Below are 18,589 nucleotides of genomic sequence, written 5' to 3'. Positions count from 1 at the left end.
TGTATAATTCTAAAGGATTTGCAGATCCTCACAGTTCTTCTAGGACCTGATTCAAAGCTCACAGAAAGTCTCTCATTGACTTCAACAGCCTGAAGATCTGGTCCTTAAAGAATAGCAAATGGTGAGAAGTGTCTATCTCATTGAGACAGCTGGAGAAGGGTATTTCATGTCTATCAGTTGGAGCAAATCTAGTCTTGGCTAGTTTGAAATCAGACTACATTTTTTTCCCGGTTGAAAATGTTTCTCCTGTTTCCTATGTTTTGTCACAAAAAAGAATCATATAAAATAAGTATGTTGAGCAACAGAGGGCATTTTTAATAAGGTATTTAGAAACATGTTTTCTTAAAGATGCACATTACTGTTCAAAATGTACAAAACAGAAGAAGACTGAGTAAGGCTGTAAAAAAAATCTGAGAGCTTCTGATCACAAATCACTCAAGCTTTCCTCTTATTCTGATTCATCTGTACCAATCTCTGTGTCTGTGCATACATAGCCTTACACAGTAGCTCTGAATGACCTTTGTTGTACACATTCATTCTCCCTATCATTTAAATAAAAGGAATGTTATGAACAGTCATCAAAGTGACTGATAAATATTCTGACAACAGAAGTATAAACCAGGCCAATTCTAAAGCATTCACTGCAAATCTCATAGGGTTTATTTGTATTTTCCCATAGCAATTCCAATATTCTAAACTATTGCAGAATGAGACAATGGGGCAACTTCATTCATACAAAAATCCAGAAACATGGGTCACTTTTCTAAAACCTCACCGATTTCAATGAATAAAAGTGAACAAAATAAAGAAAATCTTATCCAGAACAAAGTGAAACTAGCAAGAGAGCAACAGTTCTTAATATCCAAAAAAATGAGGGAGTAAGAGGAGCAGAATATTACCATTCATACAGCGTGGACTACGAATGTTTTGAACATCAGGCGAAAGAGAAAAGACTTTAGCACTTCTACGATTGATTCTTGCTAGACCTCTGTATGTAAGATGGCAGCATTCTCTGGAATATCAGCACTTCAAAGGTGAAATATTAGAAGCCTGGTATGTTCAGCAGTATTATAATAGTTTAAGTGAATTGAGTCAAATACGGTAATACCCTTTAAAATACTTCAATTTGTAAACATGCTAGGTTTGGACCTCGAATTAATTTGGGAAGCAGATGGGTTACATTGTGTTTTAGGGTTTGTCTCCATTCTCATGGGATGGTAGGCAGAGAGGCATTTCTTGTGGTTGGAGCTGGTGTGAGTGTAGCAACAGAGGAAAGTTCAGAAAGCGATGGAAGAAAAAATGTTTTTCCTCTGCAGCTGGATTGACTGAATTGCTATCTAATCAGAGTATTTTTGGCTATGACTGAAGAAAAGGGCAAGAGGTTGGTACATTCTGTTTAGGTGAAATTCTACTGTATTGTAATTATAGTAATTTTAAAATGTAATTTCTTTTTTTGTGAGTCTCTCCATTTTATGGCACTCTCTGTAGAAGGCGATAGTTAAGATTTCTTTAGGCTATTTGGAAGGGTCTAATTTGTTTGTTTTTTTATGGAACAGGAACGGTTGATGCCCTGATTCAGCACAGCACTTATCCACATGCTTAATTTTAAGCATATGTGAAATCCCATCCCTGTTCAGCAAAGTACATACACATGTGTAAATTTAAGCATGTGAGTAAATCTACAGCAATAAATTGGACATAAACAGGTGCTTAAAATTAAGCATTTGCTTCAGTGTTTTGCAGAATCAGACCGCAATGAAGGTTTGTTCTATTTTTTCAGGGAATTGTTATAAAACAGTAAAAATAGTACTCAAATAACAAGAGACAGGTTTACGGCAAGAGACTGGTAAACACTGATGAGCTGGACATGGCTTATGTAAGCTTATGAGTTTATGAAAGGTATTCTGGCAACTGTAAGCCAATATAAACCAAACCCAATTGCTAAGACTAAAAGGAACACGAAGCTGGGCTCCAATTCTGCAGCAAGAGAATGATGGGAGAGAGGATCAAAGTTGCTCACGCAAACATACACATTCTACTTTTGTAAGTCAGATAAGTCCATTAAGCTTGCATATCTCCCAAAGTCTCACAAACTTCCTCAAAATAACCCTGTATGATCACTTGGGCAGAATCTTGGTTACATTAGAGGAGAAAAGGAGGAAAAAATGTTTAGTAACCTACCCCAAAATGCTGGTCATCTCTGCTACTTCACATTTTCAGCCAACCTGAGTGTTCCAACTCTTGCTGTGTGATGATGGGAGCTGTTGCAAATGACCCACTGTACTCTCCTTCACCAACTGCTTAAGCAGTGCACAAGAAGGAGCAGGACAGGAGATGGAGTCAAGTTATTGTTTGCAGTGAGTGGGGATTTGCTACCACCGAGTACTTACTGAAATTCTCCCACTATTGCTCCAGCTCTTCTGATTTCACAGCTGTCACGATAACTTGTTTTCTTTACAGCTCCAGCTCTTGGAGTCATGGTTGCAGTGAAAAATTTGAAAATGTGACTCTCAAAGTATCCTGAAGACTCAAAGACCAGAAGATAAATGAAAATGACCTAAAATATACCACTTTTGGAAATCTCATGGTTTTTAAGCTAACCTCATGCTTTTGGGGAGGTCTGACTTGTGATTTTTGAATATTTCGGGTTGGCAATGCTGTAGCAACAGTCCTGTAGGAACTGTGCCATGTTGCATTGGGCAAAATAGTCACACATTTGGCCGGCCTGCTGCAATTTCTTGGGCCTGGTCTACACTGGGGCGGGAGGTGATGTAAGATATGCAACTTCAGCTATGGGAATACCATAGCTAAAGTCAGCATATCTTATTTCAACTTACCTCCCGTCCTCATGGCACGGGATCAACGGCCGCGGCTCCCCCGTCAACTCCACTACTGCCACTCATTCTGGTGGAGTTCTGGAGTCAACGGGAGCATGTTCGAGGATTGATATAATGCGTCTAGACAAGACATGATATATCGATCCCCGATAAATCGATCGCTACCTGCTGATACAGTGGGTAGTCTAGACATACCCTCGGTGACTAAATGCACCTCTGTATTCACATCCTACAGATTATTGTAATAGTCTTTTTACAAAATATGCCTTGTGAGGTATCAGCTGAAAACTAAGAACTCATTGGTCAATAATATCATGGTGATATTGATGGAGCAACATTATGTGTAAGGTTATGAACATAAGATGAAATTATGACTGAAAGGTGTTTACCAGACAAGCCTGGGAAGGAGATGAACCTGTTCCTCAAAGACTAAGGACAAGCTAATACTCTAGCCAGGTGTCATCAAAGTTGATTGGCGATCACCTGTCAAGTGGCCATTCTTTGGCAATGAAGGGTTGGGGCAGGAACAGGTAGAACTGCATTTTTGCAAAATGGAACCTCTTTCACCAGAAGACTTCATGTTTACATCTTCACAAGGGGAAGGAACTCTGTCTAGGGGTAACCCTCAGGAAAATGCATTTTAAAGGGTGATTGAGCTATAAAAGCAGGAGGTAAAAACACTCCAGTATTCTCTCTCTCTCTCTTCCACCCAAAAAGGCAAAAGAACCAGCCTTTGGAGTTCAGGAGCTATAAAAGCAGGGGGTAAAAACACTCCAGTATTCTCTCTCTCTCTCATCTCTCCACCCAAAAAGGCCAAAAACCGCCTTTGGAGTTCAGAGGGTTCTGACCTGAGAATTTGGTCAGCCCTGTACTGGGAACATGCCGTAAGGATTTAACCACGAACCAATCTAGTTTGTTAAAGTTGCTGCCAGAAAGATTTTATCTTTATATTTCTTATACCATTTCTGACTAATGCCTATATACTGGCTTACTTACAATCTTCTTCTTGTAACTAAAATAAGATTGTTTTATATTTAATCACCCTGAATCTCACGTGTTGTGTTTGAAAATTCAGCTTTAGGTAACCCGTATTTAGTAGACTGTTGGACTGGCAAGCCCTTACAGGGGGTAATGGCCTTGTAAAACGATAATTAGGGTTAATGTCCTTTTCTGTAAATGGGTTAAGCAAGGCTCAGCTCCAACCTGGCTGACAGCAGACCTTAGATGACCAATAGGGGATACAAGATACTTTCAAATCTTGTGGAGGGAAGTCTTTGTTTGTGCTTTTTGTTTTGTTTGTGTTGCTCTCGAGATCTGAAGAGGGCACTGCGCATCAGTCGCAGCGCTCTTCCAAATCTTTCGCTGAATCAGTCTCTCATGTTTCCACTCTGTACGTAATTAGCCAGGCAAGGCGTGTTAGTCTTAGTTTTGTTTCTCAACTTGTAAAGTTTCTTTTTGCTGGAAGGAATTTGGACCTCGTGTTGTGATGTAATGAATAGCTACAGGCTAGGGTGGAGGCCCTCTCGCTCTATAGGAACCTCCTGACTTACCCTGTAAGGTTTTCCAGGTTCCTGATTTTACAGAGATAATTTTTACCTTTTCTTTCTTTTACGTCTAAAAGTTTCTTTTTAGAGTACCTGAATTGATTTTCCTTGTTTAAGATCCAAGGGGATTGGATCTGGACTCACCAAGGAAATGGTGGGGGGAAATGAGGGGGATGGTAAATTTCTCCTTGTTTTAAGATCCAAGGGGTTTGGATCTGTGTTCACCAGGGAATTGGTGAAGTCTCTCAAGGCAACCCAGGGAGGGGACAAAGTTTTGGGGGAACAGAGAGTGCCCCAGACACTGGAATTCTGGATGGTGGCAGTGTATACCAGATCTAAGCTAGTAATTAGGCTTAGAAGTGTCCATGCAGGTCCCCATAACTGTACCCTAAAGTTCAGGGTGGGGAAAGAACCCTTGACAGACCTATATCATCTGAACTGCCCAGAGAGGGCTAGAAAGTGCAGACCACGTGTTTGGGGGGTAAAATTGGGAGTGGGAGGGTATCAGGGTCACCTTGCAGGTAGTAACCCCGGCAGCTGGAAGCCAGAGTGTGGCTGGTGTGTTGCTGACAGGCTGCTGGGGTCAGAGTTACTGGGCTGTAGCTATACACAGACACGCAGGATGTGAACTGCATATTATTTGGCTGTTTGTGAGTGGACCAGGTTGGGAGTTACAGCAGCATTGTGAGGCAATCAACGTTGCAGGAGAAGGTGACACAGCCCCTCACTGGTCTGGATTGCACCGTGGAAGGTGACACTCACACAGCCAGCAAACAGGGACCTTGAGAGATCATCTAGTCCACCCCTCCTGCACTATGCATATCTAGCACAGCCACTTACACTAATTAGTGATTCATTGGTGGTGGTGAAGGGAGCTGGGGAGCAGAAGCGGGATGGCTGCAATTCAGGGGCAGGATGGAGGCATAGAAGCTGAGGGAAGATAGGCTAGGGGTTAGGAGGAGAAGGGGAACAGGCTGTGCAACTGGACTGGGGAAGACATAGGGGTGATTACTGGGAAGAAGGATCAGGATGGTGAAAGCTGCTTCAGGCTTTGCCCGGTCCCCAACAAACCCCCACAAAGCTCTCTTACCCTTCTCCATAAACAAGCTCCCATTTGCCTTCCTCCGCAGTCTTCCCCGACTCAGTGCTATACTCTGCTCCCACCTGGCTTCCCCAGACTCCACATGATGCTCCTGGCTCCAGCTGGACATACTCCAAGCTTCTGGGAGGTGCGAGGGATAGAGTCCTGCCTCACAAAATTGTGTGTCCCTGCTGGGGTTATCCTGGGGGAGAAATAAGTGACTACTTCTCTCTTTCATAGGGGAAGGCTCAGCAGGCGCAGGACTGTCAGCCCTATAACACCCACCTCTTTCCCTTACAAGCATAGGGGGCATTGCAGGGTGGGCTGGGCACATATTTGTCCTGGTCTGGAGGTGTGAGGCTGCTCTGATATGTGCTGTGGCCAGTTTTTGGGGTGACAAAGTGGCTTGAAACTCTGGTACCCCTAGTCAGAGTTGGGCAGAAATGAGTGTACTTTTCAAAAACATACTGTATTTGGAAGGGCTCCTTAGCCTGTGTCTTTCTAGGATTATAACATGTTCTCATGTTTCTCATTTCCAGCAACTGCACAGTTGCAACTCAAAGTACTTGCTATGGCTCGAGCAAGTCACAAGAGCACTTCCTAATTCCAGAAAGGGGCAGGCAGTGTAGTCAGTGAATGAAACACAAAGGTGTTATTTTAGAGTATAGTAGAACTCTGATTTTATAAACTCTGATCTTACAAATAATTAGGATGAATCTACAGTCTTTCATATCAGATGCCTTCAGTGCACTGGAAATTGCTTTGCAGCTGGTTGAAATACAAGAAAGTGATGCAGTGCACCATACTGCACCGTATGCTATACTGTACCTACTGTAATTTTGAGATGCTCAATTTTATGAAGGGTTCAATGTTATGAATGCTTCGTTCACCAAATAGTTCATAAAATATGGTTTAAATTTATTTTGGGGAGTTGGCAGAATTAATCCCCATCCCCCAATAACAGTTTTAATGGGCTGCCCCACTTACTCGTTTTGGCACAGTTTCTGTTTCAGCTCCTGTTATGATTTGCATATGAATTTGTGCCAGATCATTGCTCAGCCACCACTTTTCTGACTCCTTGGTCCTGGGGACCAAACTGGCCTGGGTGCAAGTTAGAGCCTTAGAGCTGTTCTAATTTGTGCCAATGGCTCCCGGGGAGCTGCTTCTCTAGCCATGATCTTCAGAGAACATAGTTCTCTGCTCATGACCCTTGCACCTGTGACATGCATGCATCCAGAACAGTTGATGTAAGGGTGGCTACACCACCCTATACCAGCTGAGGATTCCCCAGCTGCTGCCATAAGCCAGCTTTAAGTCTCCTTGTACCACTGGAGCAGTATAAGGGCAACTTAGGAGGGGCAAAGGATCTGGCCCAAAGTTTCTGCATTACAAGGTAAGTTTTGTTGGTTAAAATTAGAAGGTTCTCAAAATGTCAGTTGGTGTGTGCTTTGCTGAGATTAGTGAGAAGGGTTTTAGTAGAACCAGAACTTGCCTATACTAGTATCTTGACTGGCCTACTTTCTTCATTCATCTTGCTCTCCCACTGTGCTCCACCTCTCACTGCTGCTGGTTTTCACCTACCACCTCAGGCTGGGAAATAACATAATGGTCTGCATCAGTGAGGTACCAGCCTGGAGACAGCCTCCGTTGCACTCATTGTACCTTCTTGGCCATCAGGATTGCTCGTTTCTATCACCCCAGAGATTAAAACCAAATGGGGTAGAAAAGATAAAGAGGAGGCAAGTCCATAACCCTTCTTCTCCATGCTGTCCAGCAAGGCTGGCTGGACACAGGTAAGAACCCATGTTGCGCGTCTGGAAAGCACAACATTATAAGTTAATGGGAGATAATATCTCCCCTGCGCTGTGTGCTGCTGCTGCTCTGCATGGTCTTCAGCACAGGATTGTCCCTCAAATACAAAAGAAAGCCCTAAATGTTTGGGCTGATTCATATGACAATTCTCTCTGTTAAGATACAAAAGTCAAGTGAATAGAGAAAAATCTAAACTTTACCATAAGAATTCCATTCTAAACATTTTTCATTTAAGACATTGTCAGATCCATATTTTACTCAAAACAAGCCTCTGCTGCCGTGAAGTGTCCTGCTATTTAAGAAAAAAACAGCCTCCTTCCTTTCTTGTAATGGTAACTTCAAAGGTTCAGCAACATCAGCCAGTCCCGAGCCTGATTTAAATATGTTGGACCATGAAGAAGCTGACAACGACTTGCTAAATTGCTATCAGAACTCGATCAGCTCTGGACTTGGTAAAGAGCTGCTGCTGGGCTGTGCTTAATAGCAAAGCAGCACCAAAAAGATATTTTTAGTGGATTTATATTGTGTTGCTTAGGCGATGTCTACACTGCACTTTTGTTGGTAAAACTTTTGTCGGTAAAAGTTTTATCGACAGAAAGTGCCAGTCTGGACAGCACTTTGTCGGCGGAAGATGCTCTCCCACCAACAAAGCTACCGCCGCTTGTTGCAGGTGGTTTTATTTTGCCAGGAAGAGAGTGGCTAAACGGGAGACCTTAGAGCAACACAGCTGTGCTGCTATAGGGTACATGGTGTAGACGTAGATACATAGACTTATGTTACGAACAGAAGTCTGCAACTCTACAGGTGTATCTTTTCTAGTATTACTCCCAGGCCAGCTACTGGAAGGTATTTCTTTAGCTCAGATAGTTGACCTGCTGCTTTTGGATCCCAAGGTCCACAGCAGGGGTTACGTTTTCTTCTAAGATGAAAAGGCACTAATTAGATAGATTAAAGAGTCTGATTTAATGTGCTGTTAAGGGACTTCTGTATTGCTAAATCAGTGCTGGACATTATGGGATTTCTAAATGTGCAGTCCCTTTGCAGCATCATTAACATAATTGACACCAAGACATATTTGCAGCTCTTTAAATTGCTTTTATAGGTGCTGACTATCTGCTGTTCCCCTTGGGGTCCTGCTTTATAGGTGTTGACTATCTGCTGTTCCCCTTGGAGTCCCCTCAAAGCTATAAAGGGACTTAAAGAACATTTTTACTATATTGCTGAGATGGACTGCTACTCTTGGGTAAAGGGCCAGATAAAGACAAATGCTTGATTACTGCCAAAGTATAGGTATGGGGTGTGTTTTCTGTTCAAGATTTTTCTTCCTCAGACGTATTAACAGGCACATCTATATTAGCATCTTAAAAGACCTAGCACTTAGTAGGGACATTAAAAACATATCATGCTGGTGATCTGCCTTATCTAACACCATACAAACACTTTTTGCAGTATGCCTGCTATAAATATTTACAGTTAAGGTCTCATTTTCAACGTGCGGGATAATTATCAGAATTACTTATCTATGATTTGGGTCACTTGAGTCAAGTACACCTCCAACTGGTGAGTATAATTACAAACACATTAACAACCCTGTGGGCATATACAACAAATAGCAAAGCATAAAGTCAAAAGAGACAGATGAAAGAAACTATGTTGCATATTTATGGACATTTTCTTTACTAATGCACCAATTATGGGGCAGGTGAAATTCTTTGACCTCCCTCCCCTTCACTGACTTTAGTAAAGGCAGGATTTCACCCTGTAAGTGCACATAACCCTTAAAGATGAAGAGTCTCCTTTCCTGGTTTTGATTGAGAAAGATGGAAAGTGTATTCTATAGATCTTTACAAATTTTAGGAAGGCTTTGGGTAAAAAAGAAATTAGGAAGACAGCCAAAAGGACATTGACTTTGGACTTTCCAAAAAACATCAGCTTAGACAGACAAGAATAAAGTTAGTAAGAGTGAGTGGGTTTTCAGTATATGCCTTACAATACATACAACAAATGACTTAAAGTGAAACAGCAGCAGATTGTGCCTGGTCCTCATGCATTCATGCACTGGGGGAGAAGATGAAAGGAGACTTTCCCCTCCATTAAGGACCTGTGGTTGGCAGAGCCCATAGACAGCTCCCTCTGGAAATGCCCCAAAGGGAGAGAGAAGGGAAGAGCAGGATGCTGTGAGGCAATAAGCTGCTTCTGCTTACAAGTATATAGCAGTGGGCATATTCTGTCTGTACAAAAGGGAACTTTTCTTCAGGTGTAAAATTTCTTCCAGGTTTCCCTAGGAGCAATGCCAAAACAACACAACTAAGCCCTAAGTTTCCACATTTGAGACTCAAAATTCAAGAAATACCAAAATTAAAGGTTACAAGTGCAACCTTATCTCTGTCTCATTATCTGCATCCATTTATGATGAAATCTTTAATCATATAATTACATAAAATTAATGTGCCTTTCAATAGCTGTGCACTTTACAAATTTAATCACAAATACACTCGCAAAATCTATTCTGTATTTAAAACGTGATTGTCAAAAACTCATAACTTGGGCAAGTCAAAACCAATTTTCTTTGGAACATTCAAAGGCACATCTCAACAAGGGCTATTTCTGCACCAGACTTCAACTTTGTGCTTTTCACTGTTTCAATATTAGACCTGTTTAAAAAAAAGTCTGGATTTTTATTTTTTGTTTAGAATGAGGATTATTATTTGTACTGTAGCAGTGCCCAAAGATGCAGGCAGGGAACATGTCTTGTTGTGTAGGTGCTATACACACCTGTTAATAAGATGATCCCTGCCCCAAGGAGCTAACAATGCAACCATCTCCCTTATACTCAAAAATGACTGAACTTTTTTCCCCTTCAGACTTTCAAAAAAAAAAATCACTTTTGGGCAGAGACTGAATGGAAAATTTCAGCCCCAAAGGGGAAACGTTTAGAAAGATATGGGTGATTGAAAGAGGAGTACAATGGAAACACCACAGATGCGATAGCGAGGGCGTTACCTGCAAGTACCTAGCTAGATAGCAGACTGCATAATCTAACTCAATCTGCTTTAACTACAGTATTGTAATCACTGCTGCTCCCAGTGTAATGAATTAACAGCCGATCTATAAATAATGGTTCCTTACATTTTAAAATGTGCTTTCAACTCATTTTTCATCTGATATTAGATATAGGGAAAGAAACAGCAGGCTATAAATTCAATAAGTGCAGTTGCACACATAGTATATATTTGCAGTTTCAATCTGAGGAGGCTTTGTTACAGCCTTCAGTGAAGCAAGATTAGGAGGGAAATAGCATGCATACACACTAATGAATTGCATGTTTGCAGTACTTTTTTTCTTTATTTTCCCCATCAGCTTTTCTCTGTGAGCTGCTGTTCCAATTTGTTGGAATGGTGCTTTTGTTCTGAAGAATACAATCTGAGTCTTGGTGACACGGTCTAGGGGAATATGTTGTCCCAGGTGGGTAGTGGCTTTTATGGGTCTGGAGAGGAAATAAAAAAAAACCTGAGAAGTTCTTCTTCAAAAGCATATGCAGTGGGGTACACTAACTGCTGAGGACCCCTTCGGGCTACATCTGGGGGAATAACTGCACCTAGTCTGATACCTCCTTATGTCCCTGGCTCATGCTGCAGCCCCTCTCATGCTCCAGGAGTTGCGGTGCTTCCTCTTTGGAAGTCAGGGTGCTCTCTCTTCGTGGCTTGGCCCTCAGGCCAGCTCACTATACTTTTCCCCTTCAAGGGCAGTCACGTCCCTCTGGACCAGCAGTCCAGTTGGTGTCTCCAGCAATCCTGTGCCACTTCATCTTGGCTGCCAGGGAAACCCAGACCCCACCCACTATGCTGGGTTCCAACCCAGGGACTCCATAACAAGCAACCAAGGTCTACACAGTTTCCTCAGGCTTTCTTTCCCCACATCTCCTCTGGGTGGCCCTTTCTAGCAGGGATAGGATCCCAGGGCTTTTGATTCCCACAGGGTTTATTCCTACCCACCTCTCTGTACCCAGAGACTATCTGCAGCCTTCTTCTTATCAAGCCTAAGCCTCCCTCAGGTCTGGCCTCTCAGGTTAATTGGCCCCAAGCTTTCCTACTCAGATTTGAACCTTAGCGTTCATAAACTGAGAAGCTAGCATGAACCCTCTAAGCTTAATTACCAACTCAGATCTGATAGCCTGCCACCAACCAGGAATTCCAGTGCCTGGTACACTCTGGTCCCCCCCAAAACCTTCCCTGGGGACCCCAAGACCAATCCTTGGATTTCTTAAAACAAGGAGAATAACCATTTCCTCTGTCTTTACTTCTCCAGTTTTCCACTGGGATATACTGAGATTTCCCTGCTGTTCAATCCTTGAAGACAAAACTCGAGCGGACATTACTTTCCCCCTCCTTCTTTTCCCTCCGTCTTTTCCTGAGAGAGCAGTAATTCCTGCACAGATGATTCCTATCCGCTTGCCATTAACTTAGAAAAGAAAGTCAACAGTTTTAAAAAGAAACTTTAATAAAAGAAAAAAAACGACAAAAAATTAATCTCTGTATCAAGTGACATAAGGCTATTGTTAAAGAAATTGAATAAAAGCCTATTCAAAGATATCCAATCAAAGTACTTATAGCAATAAATAAAGACTTCACCAAGCAGATAACAGATGCAATAGCAAACAATTTAAAAGGAATGTACTTTTCTTACATTGTATTAAACTGGACAGGAATTAGAAGGAATGGAAATAGATCTTCATAGCTGAGAGAGAAATAAAAAAGACCAAAGACCAAGGAACCCACAAATTCCCTCCCTTAAGCTTTGAAAAATCTGGTTTCCTGATTGGTCCTCTTGTCAGGTGTTTGGTTCCCTTTGTTAACCCTTTACAGGTAAAAGAAACATTAACCCTTAGCTATCTGTTTATGACACCCCTGCTGAGCCTCATTAGCACCCCATCACAGCATGTATTATTGCAATCACATAGGATACTTCTGAAATGTTCTTGGAGGCGTCATGATATGGGCATTTGACAAACTATTCATAAAAATATTTATATTGATATGAAGCATATCACATTGGGCACCAAAATTAGTGGACATCTGACCTTGATCTCCCTATGCCTCAGTCCCCCACATGCAACATGAGAATAACAATACCACCTCACCTCACCGGGGTACTGTGAAAATAAATTTAGTAACATTTGCCCATGCAGAAAGTAATAATTCTGTCTTCAGAGCAGGGTTTAAACAGTGTGTAGTAAATAAGGAATGAGGCCACACACTGAAAACAAAATATTGATCAGATGCTCATTACATTTCCTGTACACTGAATGAGGGAGGGGTACTGTGTAAGAATGTATGGGATCAGTGTAATCAAAGATGTATCGTCGTATCGTCATGCATGGACACAGCAGGGACGAACTAATGTTGCACAGATAACTTTAATTCTGGCATTTCCTAACTTTAGAGGGTTCAACTTTGCAACCTAACATTCTTTAAATGTATGTAATTTGTGTACAAATAGACAGATGTTCATACACACACAAATTGAACCAAGATATGAGCACAATAATCAACAAATTATTGTAACACAGAAGTATATAAAGAGAAAACTATCAAGATTAGTGCAGTGCCATTAAATTGATTCATGATCTTGCATTTGTAAACTTCAGTGTTCATTTCTACTGTTTACTCTCTCTATCTTTTTTTCCATCTTGTGGTAGCTCTACTTACATTGTAAGCATAGGCGGCGAGTTATATGGGCTTGAGGTGCCCGGGCTCCAGGAATATTCAGGGCCGGGTGCCCTGCTCCAGCAATATTTGGAGCTGGGTCTCTCCCCCAGCTCTGCCTGGATCAGGTCCCGTCCCCGGCCCGAGCTCGGCCCCGGCCCCCAAGGGTCTTCCCACACCGCCTAGCCCCACCGCGCTGTGCCCTGTCCCTGCCTGGAGCTGGTCCCAGCCTCCGCCTTCCACCCCTCCCCCTGCATCCCCCCTCCGCCATGTCCTTGCCTGCTCGCAGATCAGCTCCCAGCAGAACTGCTGTCTGCTGCCCCAGAGTCCTAGCGCCTGCCATCCGCTAATGGCAAGGCAGGCTGCCCTTACCCTGCTCTTCTGCCCTAGCCCTGAGCCTCTCCAACGCCCCAAACCCTCATCCTCAGCCCCAACCTCTCATTCCCCCTGCCACCCTGATCCTCTGCTCCAGCCAGAGCCCTCATCCCCCTGCACCCTGAGCTTCTGCCCCAGTCTGAGCCACCCCTGCATCATGAACTCCTCACTCTTCAGCCCCAACCCTGATTCCCCTGCAGCCTGATCCTCGCCCAGTGTGCACACCTCCCCCTTCCTACACCCCACCCCAGCCGAGCCTGCACCCAAACTCCGTCCAAAAGCCTGCACCCTACACCCCTCCTGCACACCGACCCCTGCCCTAGCCCAGAGCCTGCACCCAGCACCCAAACTCCCTCCCAGAGCCTGCATCCCTCACCCTCCTACACACCCACCCCAGCCGAGCCTGCACCCAACTCGTCCAACCTGCTCCCCTCACCCTCCTGCACACTGACCCCTGCCCTAGCCCAGAGCCTGCACCAGCACCCAAACTCCCTCCCAGAGCTGCAATCCCTCACCCCTTCCTACACCCCCACCACCAGCCCAGAGCCTGCACCCAAACTCCATCCCAAAGCCTGCAGCCCTCACCCCCTCCTGCACACCCACCCCATGCCCTAGCCCGGAGCCAGCACCCAAACTCCTTCCCAAAGCCTGCAGCCCTCCTGCACCCTAATCCCCACCCCAGGACCTGCACCCCAGACCTCCCCCCTGAAACCCCACCCAGAGCCTTAGGCAGGTGGAGGCCGAGTTGGGGGGGGCCGAGTTGGGGGGGCGGGTTCTGGGCACCACCAAAATTTCTACAAACGTGCCTCCCATGATTGTAAGCTCTTTGGTGCAGGGGCCACATGTATCTTATTCTTCTGGATGGGAAGTAGCAAGCTGTTGGGTGCTCAGGATCCAATTCTGCTACCCTTACTTAAACCAATTAACAACCTAGACCCTGAACCTACAATGACATCCGCATGGGTGAACACCTGTGCCCACATGAATGCCGTTGAAGAACTGGAACTTTTTTTGGCAAGTTGTTCCACTGATTTTGACTGCACAGTAAGATACCACTCAAGGTACATAAGTCAAGATGACAGAATCAGGTAAATAAATAATTCATAACATAATAATGATGATGATTCTAGCTTCCAAACTCTTGTTGCACTACTACCAGGGAACTCAAACCCTTTGACTTTTGGTAGCATTTCCCATCTTCCCACACACTTCTTACTGGCTAACTGTTGTTCAGTGAGTCAAATGGCATCTATATTGGTTGATGGGGAACCAGGCTATCTCAGCCTTATTAACAGCAATTTCTGGATTATTCTGGGAGAGCCTTAAAAAGGAAATTACATGCAAAAGTATAAATAAAATGAAGCATTAATCATGATCAAACAGAATTACACTGATTTTTGCCAGCTGGATTCAGCCACCCAACTGTGATCAGAAGGAACTATCTCTTGGTTAATCTAGTTCAGAGCTGGATTAATTTTTTTAAATTAATTTCTTTTGCAATAGCATAAATGTTTGTTGAAACAGATGGTCTGCCTGAAAATAGAAAGGAAGGGGACACTGCAGACACTAACTTACAAAGACTCACCTTAATCCTTAGCCTGACTAGACCAATGTAATAATTAGTTTTAAGGGTTGTTCTATGGCTTTTGTAGCCCAGTAGGCTAGTTTGCTCAAAGAAAATGGCGCACTGGGTGAACTTGTATTTTGCTGTCCCTGGCCCGGCTGCCTCCCTTGTCTCCCCCACACTGCTCCGAGCTTCCTTCCGCAGCCTCATACCACAGGCTCATCCCGCTCCTTGCCTCTCAACCATGGCACCCTTTTCCCCCACCAACCATGGTGCCCTAGGTGGTCGCCCATGTTGCCCACCCGTAAGGCCAGCCCTATCTGAGTAACATTGCTTGGGTCAGAAATCAGATTCCCCCATCATCCCTTTTCCAACCTCAAAGGCCTAGCTTGCCTCATTGTTTAAGGCAATTCATAATAGATGTATATTTACTGGGTCTTTTAACTGTTCATAAGTACTGTTGTTATGTTCTGTGTATAAGAACCAGTGACATTGCTGTGAATGACTCTACTGTATATAAATATAAGTCGGTTTTGCTACTTAACATTTCAGATAAACAACTGTCTCAAAGGATTGACTGAGCATGCTAACGGAGTTTTCTTGCTGTGTTTATGTGGAGATAGTTATTTAGCTGACATAATATATGGTAGATAAATCTTAAAATAATAGAAGGAAATATTTCTTCACACAGCATGAAATCAACCCTTGGAATTCATTTACACCAGAGGTAATAGAGTCAAATGCTTTGGGGGCAAGGACCTTGTGTTCTTTGTCTGCATAGTGTCTAGCATGCTGATGATGCTCTATAATGAAATATATATAAAATATGTATTTATTATTATAATAAATAGCGCAGAAGGATTTCAAAGGGGGCTGAGTAATCTTATGGCTAATTATAAGAATACAGAGTTTTATTTTGTTAAAATATGGTTAATCAAATATTCTTCAAACTGATTGTTACCGGAAATGCTGTATTTATGTATGGATCAAACAGCGAGCTACCAGAAATGAAGGAAAATGGATCCATATAAAGTTATGAATAAAAATGTTGAATTTACAGTTTGGCCATTGTCATGTGTTTCATTATGCCCCCACTTGGAGGCTGGCCTGTTTGCCATATTTAATCCCAGCATTCAGAGAATTTAGGACAGGCACCCCAGAAGGAGTAGGGGATACTTTTTTAATTTCGGTTTTTAAGTGCAGGTCAAGGAACAACATTATTAGTCTCCCCCCCAGTGCTATGGAAAATGTTGATCTGTCACTGGTTACAGAGATAAGAAGGAGTTTTCCACCATGAAGATCATTGCACAATTGGCTAGGTGACTTATAGATAGCAGTGAAGAGTTGTCCATGATGTTATAGTACTCGGCGCCCTCGTGTGTAATCTAATCCAACTGGCTGTACATCTGGGAAAAGGTTTAATATTTTATTGAATTCTCTCAGGTCCTCAAACCAATATGACAGGTATTTCCTTTCAAAACTGGTTGTGGGGCAGATTTACTTATGGTCCTTGGAACATTGGACTGGTAGTCACGGTTACCTGCTGCCCAGTGAGCAGCAGGTATCCATGCAGCATGCATGAGACTATTGGCAGTGGCCTCCTGGAGCAGGTTGTAGGAAAGATCACTAGTAGGAAAGATCAAGGACTCAAGAGTGGAAGAAAGGCAATAGTCCATCAAGGGATATGGAGTCAAAAGTTCATCTGTGGAGGAAAGACTAGGAGGGAGAGTATGAGGACAAGATTTGGTGGTTCTAACCCTTGTTTAATGAGTAACTGACTGGATCAGAGGTTAATTTCAGAGAAAATACCTGAGACCTCAGTCATATGATGTCTGCATTAGCAAATTTTGCAAGTGTCCTCCACTGTATTGGTTTATTAGCTGTCTTTGAGATTGTCCTTTAAAATCTCTCCACCCACAAATTTTTTTGTTTGGTAAAAATAAGATAAAAATGAAGAGCTGAAAGAATCGAGTGCATACTGGGATTCCAGTGAAGCATTCTTTGTGGCAGGAGACCATTAGTTTACCTTTACATAGGCAACCTTTCTAGTTCATCCCCTATCGCCACATAGGAGAATTTCTTGATATTTAGATGGAGTAGCAGCAAAGAGTCCTGTGGCACCTTATAGACTAACGGACTTATTGGAGCATGAGCTTTCGTGGGTGAATACCCACTTCGTCGGATGTGACAAAGTGGGTATTCACCCAGGAAAGCTCATGCTCCAATATGTCTGTTGGTCTATAAGGTGCCACAGGATTCTTTGCTACTTTTACAGATCCAGACTAAGACAGCTACCCCTCTGATATTTAGATGGAGTAGCTCTTCAGACCATGAGAATTAGCAATGGGATACAGATCATTTCCCCTCTATGCCATCACATGGGATCAGGCCTATAGGACATATGCCAGTTGCTCAGTATAGCTGGCTCTCAGTACAGTTTGCAGTACAGCAAATACCAACACAAATACCACCTTCACACCTTGTTGGCAGTCTCAACAGTAAAGATGAAGATTTAATGGGCATGGTTCCTGAATTATTCTATACCCTCTGAAGGTTGTTGATCCAGAACAGAATAGAGTTGTACCTATAGAGCTGTGCTGTGAATAAAAAGAGAAATTCAGCTGCTAGTGTGTCCCTCTTGCACTAAATTCATTTTTAGAAAGACTCAGCAAGCTGTCCCCTCTGAGACTGAAAGATCAGGTCTTAAGAAGGAACTTAGCCCACCTATGCAATATGTTGGGATATTGACCCCAATTCCGCAAAGCATAAACTTTAAAGCTTTGATGGACAATAAGGATTTAAGCATGTGCTTATATGCTTTGCTGAACTGGGCCCAGAATTTAGGTGTGCTATTTTCTCATTTTTACATCTTCGCTGTTTTTAATGGTTTTATATTTCTCCACCTTCGTCAGCAAGTCTTTGGCTGGGCAAGTTTGGTCTGATCTACAACATATTTAGCTGTTATGATGTGATATATTGCTTTAGTATTTGGACCAAGTGCTATTTAGTGATCTTCAACACTTTTGATAAATTGGGTTAGATGTATTACTGATATTTGTAGTTTAAGTGCAGCCTTTTCTGACAAGCAGTGATTTAGCTACCATACACATTGGAGCTGTTTATATGCTCAGGAGAAGCTGCTGTGGAATATTGAAACATGGAGGGTATTTTTATGAGATGAAAATATTGTACAGACAGAACTGCTGATAGTTTTTGTTTACATTTTAAGATAAACTTTCATTATATTTTATATATTTAAAAATTTATTTGGTAGCTATTGAGAAACACCTGAACATATAATAATTATTTTTCTTATACCCTTGGCTTTTGTAGTCCAGTGGGCTAATTTGCTTTATTATATTCACTGCTACTGTAGCCCAGTGGACTAGCTTGCCTTCATTATATTTACTGCTTTGCATTATACTGTATTCTGCTTTGCATTATATTCAACAGTAATGCAAGAAACCTACAGGCTGTATCCTGCAAAACATTAGCTTCAGCAGTTTAGCATAAGGTTTGAGACCTATGATCTCTGAACAGATAAACGGCCCAATGGAAAAATCCCAAGTATCTGGGGAGCTGAAAATGGAGTTTAAGGGGAAGTTCTGACCACAGGCAAATAATTCACCCACCGAAGTGTCCTGGCAATGAACTGATGTACGTAACAGGTA

Source organism: Chelonoidis abingdonii, chromosome 10, assembly GCF_003597395.2.
Source record: "Chelonoidis abingdonii isolate Lonesome George chromosome 10, CheloAbing_2.0, whole genome shotgun sequence".
NCBI lineage: Eukaryota > Metazoa > Chordata > Testudines > Testudinidae > Chelonoidis > Chelonoidis abingdonii.
This window is presented reverse-complemented; position numbering follows the sequence as displayed.